This window comes from Leptonychotes weddellii, unplaced genomic scaffold (genome assembly GCF_054177405.1).
Source record: "Leptonychotes weddellii isolate Sample4059 unplaced genomic scaffold, ASM5417740v2 HiC_scaffold_10375, whole genome shotgun sequence".
In the NCBI taxonomy this organism is placed as follows: Eukaryota; Metazoa; Chordata; class Mammalia; order Carnivora; family Phocidae; genus Leptonychotes; species Leptonychotes weddellii.
The window spans coordinates 1-7,481 of NW_027680437.1; the positions used below are offsets into that span (position 1 = coordinate 1).

The following is a 7,481-nucleotide window of genomic DNA, read 5'->3' on the forward strand; positions in this document are numbered from 1 at the left end:
GCTGGCAGGGACTAGCAGGAGAGGAGGTGCACCTGGTGCAGGAGAGAGGCCTCAGGCAGAGAGGAGGGGGCAGGTACTCCCCCAGCAGCTGGAGGAACTCGGGGTAGCCACCCTCCCAGGCTGCACGCTGGCAGGGACTAGCAGGAGAGGAGGCGCACCTGGTGCAGGAGAGAGCCCTTTGCAGAGAGGGGGCAGGCGCTCCCCCAGCAGCAGGTGCACTCGGGCAGGCTGAGGGGGCATCAGCAGACAGCAGTGCCTGCAGCTAGGACCAATACGGGAGGACCCCACTCATGAGGGACAGAGAGCACTCCGATTCATAGAGGTGGAAGGAGCTGCTGGGTGCAGGGCTGGGGAGGGGAAATGGGGGGTTAGGGTCTCATGGGTTGATGACAAACTTGTGGCAATGGATGGAGGTGGCAGGTGCAGAACAGTGAATGTACTTATTGCCACTGAATTGTACCCTGAAACGTGCTTAACGGTATCAGCTGTACGTCTATTATACCACAGTAGGAAATTAGTGAGTCAGGAGGACGGGGCCATCGCAAGTCCCAAGAGGGCCCAGGAGCAGGGATCCTGTATCTTACTTCTCGCTCTCATGCTCTGCCCCTTGTTGGTGACTGAGCTCACAGTAGGCACTCAGTAAATGCTTGCTAAGACACAGTGCAGGCACACAGTCCAGAGAGAGAGCACAAGTGCAAACCCACTGGTGGGCACTGAGGAATCCCAAGGGGATGCGCATCCAGACGGAGCGAGTGCCCATATTTCACGAACACCAGCACAGAAATGGCCATTTAAAACCAAGGCAGGAACCATATATAACCCAGAGGGCTCCATGCTCCTGGAGGCCAAGCTAGCGGCCACGGCCAAGGCCGCTGGTGGTCAGGGCACTGGGGGCCTGAGAGGTGGCTCGGTGCACCCCTGACCCTGAAGCCCCATGGCCACGGCGAGGTGCAGGGACTGGGAGGGAAGACCCAGCCAGGACCCGTTCTGGCTCCATGGCTGCTACAGGGCTGCTCCCAGCCCCACCAGGCGGTGTCTGTTTAGAACCAGGGAGAAAACCTTTTCCCGCAATTGTTCTTTTTAAAGATGGTTGCTCAGCATTGACATAGAAAAACATCTGATGTAAAACTGGAGCCGTTCACAGCTGCAAATGACCCAGAAGTGATCAAAATGTGGCAACCACAGAGAGGAACTTGTGCCCCCAGGTGGGCCTCCTGTGAGCAGGTGCAGTGGGGGTGCTGGACATGCCCGTGCGGGCAGTGCTGGGCTCCCTCAGTCTCCCTCGAGGGGACAGAAGTAGGAACCTGCTCTGATGTCTCCAGTCAAGCAACACCCCCTGATAGAGATGGGGGCAGCCCCTCATTCATTGCGGGTGTCCTGGTGATTCTTTGGGACAGCCACGAATCTCAGCTTCTTCATGACCCAGGGCCAGCCCAGCAGCTGCAGGGCCCACAGGTCCTCCAGGGACAGCCCCTCATGAGTTCTGGGTGTCCTGGTGATTCCTGGACACTGTCCAAATCTCAGATTCTTCATGACGGGCACAGCCCAGCATCTGCGGGTCCCACAGGCCCTCCGGGGACAGCCCCTCATGAGTTCCGGGTGTCCTGGTGATTCTTGGGCACAACCTGAATCTCAGTTTCTTCATGATGGGAGCAGCCCAGCAGTTGTGGGTCCCACAGGTCCTCCAATACCTTGGTGGGCATGTGGTCCAGCAGGTACCTGTTCAGGTTGCTCTCATCGGGCCACAAGACCTTGATCCCATTGGCCTGGTCGACCACTATCACCCAGTGACAGGCTGAAGTCAGTCAGTGAACCTCCGCCACTGAGCCCCCAAAAAGGGCCCCCATATAGTAAAAGTCACCCTAGTCCCTGGGGATGTGGGCCTGGGAAGGCAGCCGGTGCTCATAGCTGAAGTCCTCATGGGCCGCCCGGTAGAAACCGGGGTGCAGGGTGCTGAAGAGGGGGGATGGGATCGCCATGCTCATGTGGTTGCCGAACTTCATGCCCACATGCACGCACACCAGGTCAACCACCTCATGGGGGAAGCGCTGCCCGCAGAAGCAGCTGATCATCACCATGCACCACATGGACACATCCTGCCAGCGCGGGGCGCTGGGGACCTCGAGGACAACCACCCTCTGGCCCTCCCAGAGGGGCACACGGGGCCCGGCAGCCAGCTGGTCAGTAAAGACGTAGTAGGTGACCCTGTGTCCACCATGAGGACCACCACCCTCTGGCCCTCCCGGAGCGGCACACAGGGCCCGGCAGCTGGCTGGCTGGTGAAGACATAGTAGGTGACCCTGTGTCCACCATGAAGTGTTTCTCCGCCATCTGCAAGAACAGCTCCAGGAAGCCCATGTAGCTACAGGGACAGGGGACAGGGCAGGAGGAGGCTGGCGGCAGGACCCCAGAGGTGGGGGCCATGGACGTGTGCACCTTCTTCATGGGGGCAGGCCTGTCCTGAGCGAGTCTGCCTGTGGGGCCTCCCTAACTTCTGCTCCCAGAGATGGGAGCCATCAGCACCCCATCTTACAAAGAGGAGCCTGAGGCTTAGGAGCCTGGAAACGTCCCCCACTGTCAGCATGCTGGATTCAGGAACACTCCCCCTGTGCTGAGCTCCCGGGCTAACCCTACAGGTGGCCTCCCCTGACCGACCCCCTGCAGGTCCTATCCTCACCTGCCAGGAGTGGAGCACTTTTGGGCACAGCCCTCGTCTCTATGCCCTAAAGACTGAGTAGAACCAGCAGGGCCGGCCAGCTGCCCCACTTTGCTTTGAGAGGACTGTCGCTGGCCCCCACAGAGCTGTCTCCACCCTGTAGGGTCCTCCCTTGAAGGCTACTGGGCATCTTGCTGACAAGGTCCTCAGTAAACCACTGGTATTCCTAGGAGGGGTCACCCTCAAACTCCCCCAGATCAGGAATCAGGTGCAGCCCGGGGGCAGAGAAAGGTAAAGAGGACCCCTGGAAGAGAGGGGGCTTTCTTAGGCCCCAGCCTTGAATCCAAGGGTATAAGCTTCTGGGTCCAGGTCTACGTCTCCCTGGCCCCAAGAGTTGGAAGTCTTGTCCAGTGCCTCACATGGCTGGTCCCCCATTGAGGGGACTACCTGCTCCCCACCATGAGGAAAGCAGCTCCCCCATTGTCAGGCAAATGTGGTGAGCCCCTCTGAGACTGACTTTTTTGCTCAGGCACTAGGGCTACTTCCCTGTGCCTGCCTCATACCTGGCAGTTTAGTAAATCGCTCACACAGGGAAGGCAGGCCCTACACTTAAATAGGAGACAAGTAAACACCCCCTCAGGGGGCAAGTCCAGGCCCAGCCAATGGGGGAGAAGCCAGACATGAAGCAGAGGGGAGAGAACAGTGATCCTGGCAGAGAACATGCAAAGGCTTGGAGTCAGACCTGAAGCACAAGTGAGACGAACTGGGTGGCCCATGGGGGGGGGGGGGGGTGCGCGGAGAGCTGCAGTGGGAGAGGTGAGACTGGAGAAGATGGGCAGGTGGGGAGCAGATCACAGAGAGGTTCATAGGTTATGTTCCGAAAAGATCATTCTCATTACTGGAGGAGAATGGGCTCTACGCACTGGAGGACAGGGAGACCCTAACCCTAAAACCTAACCCTAACCCAACCATAACCCTAACCCCTAACCCTTTGTCTTTAACTCTAACTTTAACCTTAACTCTTTATCCTTAATTTTGTTCCTTACCCTGAAAATATATCTATCCCTACCACTCTAGCCCCAATCTCTGGATAATCCTTTCTGTAGTGCCAGCCAATGCCCTTTAAACCACTAACACCGGGGGGCCTGGGTGGCTCAGTCGTGAAGCGTCTGCCTTCGGCTCAGGTCATGATCCCAGGGTCCTGGGATCAAGCCCTGCATTGGGCTCCCTACTCGGCAGGAAGCCTGCTTCTCCCTTTCCCACTCCCCCTGCTTGTGTTCCTTCCCTCTCTGTCTCATAAATAAATAAAATCTTTAAAAATAAAAATAAAAATAAATAAACCACTAACACCAACCTCAATTAAAACATCACAAAATCACCAAAATACATTCCTATATCTTTCATAAAACAGATGTATGAAACCTCATCAGAATAACTGCCATATGAAACCAAGAGGACATAAATGTGTTGTGCACCCTAAGCAAGTGTCTCTTAACCAAAACTTCAAAGGTTATTCAACATAGTGAATCCAAGCAATGTTACACACCGTAATATTTTTTTACATAAAAACATGTGATTATGTTTATTGATGCAAAAAAAATTTGTAACCAAAATCCAATGTCAGTTCATGATTAAACACTCAAGAAAGTAGGAATAAAGGGTAATCTGTTCAGTATACCTACAGCAAAGATCATGCTCAATTTTGAAGACTGACAACTCTACTCTGAAATCACAAACAAAGCCAGGATTCTGGCTTTCACCTCTTGCTCAATAATGTACTGAAAGTTCTACCCAGAAAAAAGAGGCAAGAAAAAAGGCATCCACATGTGAAAGGAAACAGTAGAACTATGTCTATTCAGAGACCAGAGATGATAACATCTTATATAGAAAGTTTCCTAAAGAATCAACAAAAAATTATTAGAGCTAGTCACCTATTTCAACAAACTTATAGGGCAAAATATTAATACACAAAATCTCTCTTATCTGTATACATTAGCAATGAATCATCCAAAAAGGAATGTAAGAAAACAATTCCACTTTCGGTAACATCAACATTGACAAAATACCTAGGAATAAATGTAATTAAGGTGCAAGTCTTGTACACTGAAAATTACAAAACATTACTGATTGAAATTAAAGAAAACCTAAATAACTGTGAAGACACCCCATGGTGAGGAAAAGACGTACCATTGATAAGGCGGCAACAGTACACAATGCAATGTGCAGATTCAATGTTGTTCCCAGGAAAATATACAGAGACCTCTGGTACACATAAGCTAATCCTAAGGTCGTATGGAAAATCAGGTACCACAAGATAGCCGAAACAATCTTAAAAAATAAAACCAAAGCTTGAGAGCGCCTGGGTGGCTCAGTTGGTTAAGCGACTGCCTTTGGCTCAGGTCATGATCCTGGAGTCCCAGGATCGAGTCCCGCATCGGGCTACCTGCTCGGCAGGGAGTCTGCTTCTCCCTCTCCTGCTCCCCCCTCTTGTGCTCTCTCTCTCACTCTCTCTCTCAAATAAATAAATAAAATCTTTAAAAAAAAAAAAAAACAAAGCTTGAAGCTCATACTTTCTGATTTCAAATATTAATACAAAGCAACAGTAAATATTATGCTAAGTGAAATAAGTCAAGCAGAGAAAGACAATTATCATATGGTTTCACTTATACCACAGGGGAAGGGAGGGAAAACTGAATGGGAAGAAATCAGAGAGGGAGATAAACCATGAGAGACTCTGGACTCCAGGAAGCAAACTGAGGGTTACAGAAGGGAGGGGGGTGGGGAGATGGGGTAACCGGGTGATGGGTATTAAGAAGGGCACGAGTGGTGATGAGCACTGGGTGTTATACGCAACTGATGAATCGTTGAACACTACATCAAAAACTAATGATTACTATATGTTGGCTAATTGAACATGATAAAAAAAAAAGCAACAGTAAATAAAACACTGTGATATTGGCATAAAGGTATGCACACAGATCAGTGGGATTTAATTGATAGCCCACAAATAAACCCCTTCGTCTATGGTCAATTGAATTTTGACAAGGGTAGACAATGTTACATTGAGGAGAGAATAGCCTTTTCAACCAAGGGTGCTAAACAATTGGTTATCCATGTGCAGAGGAATGAAAATGGACCCTTACCTCACACCACATATAAACATTAACTCAAAGTAAGTTAAAGGCTTAAATGTAAGAGGTAAAATTATAAACTCTAGAAGAAATAAATGGGAATAAATCTTCATGACCTTGGATTTAGCAATGCTCTTAGATATGACACCAAATCACAAGCGAGGAAAGAAAACATAGAGAAATTTAATTTCCTCGCAATTAGAAACCTTTGTGCATCAAAAAGACAGCCCACAGAATGGAAGAAAAATATTGCAAATTATTTAACTGGCAAGAGTCTGCTATCCAGAATATATAAAGTGCTACTACAACTCATCAACAAAGGACAAAAAATTTTTTAACTGGACAAGGGACTTGGATAGACCCTTCTCCAGAAAAGACATTAAAAATGATCAAAACACATGAAAACATGTTAAATATGATTAGGCATTATGAAATGCAGATTTAAACTGCAGTGACATACCCTTTTACACTAGAATCACTATAATCAAGAAAACTGAAAATAACAAGTGTTGGTAAGGATGTTGAAAAACTGGAACCTCTAACCTTGCTTGGGAAATGTACAATGGTGGTGCAGTCTATGTGTAAAATACTTTCCATTTCCTCAAAAAGACAAAAATAGAATTGTCACACAGTTCAACCATTCTACTCCTGGATATATACCCCCAAAGAACAGAACACAGTTATTCAAAGAAAACCAACAACATGTACACAAATATTCAAAGCAGCATTTTTCACAATAACCAAAACCAGGTGTCCATCAACAAATGAATGGATACACAAAATGGGGTAGATCCATAAATGGCAATATTGTTGTACCATATAAAGGAATAAAGGAAAATGGTGCATCTGTGGAAAACAATATGGTGGCTCTTCAAAAAATTTAATACAGAATTCCGCTTCAACATATATACCCGAAAGAATCGAAAGAAAAGACTTGAGTGATATTCATGTGCCCTTATTCAGAACACCATTTTTCAAAACAGCTAAAAGGAGGAAGCAACCCAAGTGTCCACTGACAGATGAATGGATAAACACAATGTGGTATATACACAATGGAACATGATTCAGCCTTAAAACAAAGGGAGTTCTGAGATTAAGAATTCCTCATATCAGTGAGGTCATATGCTATATGTCTTTCTCTGATTGACTTACTTTGCTCAGCATAATACCCTCCAGTTCCAGGTTTACTGCACTTTGAAATCACCGCAGAATAAATTACTCTTCCAAACAACCATGTCAGCACCACTCAAGAGAAGCAGAGACGACATCAAACTGTGATGGAGGCCAAGCCCTCCCAGATCCAGTTCACCCACTGTAGAGAGGCCACTGGCCCTTGAAGGAGGCCACATGGTAGCAAGAGACTCGTGGGAGGATTAGGTCGGCGGCCCCTGTGTCTTGGGTGCAGTAGAAGCAGTGGGATTTGGATTTCCAATTTTCCACAATGCTCCACCAAAAACTGGTTAGAACGGTGAAAATGCATGAAGGGAAGCCTCAGGAAAGTGGACTGGGGACGCCAGAAGGGGAGGCTGGAGGGGGAGCCTGCCACTCAGGGTCGGTTACAGGAACAACTGTCAGTTACAGACCCAACATTAGAACCCCCCACAGGAGAGACTCACCAGTCACAGGCCCCAGAGGGGAAGATGTAGGTTTCACCTCCTCCAAGAAACCCACCACCCCTGCAGCTCAGCAGGTGA

The 7,481-nt window shown here is 48.9% G+C and overlaps 1 pseudogene; it reads right to left on the reverse strand.

Annotated features, from left to right (window-relative positions):
• Positions 1-191: 191 nt before the first annotated feature.
• LOC145718049 (histo-blood group ABO system transferase 2 pseudogene) lies at positions 192-2,441 on the reverse strand (annotated as a pseudogene).
• Positions 2,442-7,481: the final 5,040 nt, after the last annotated feature.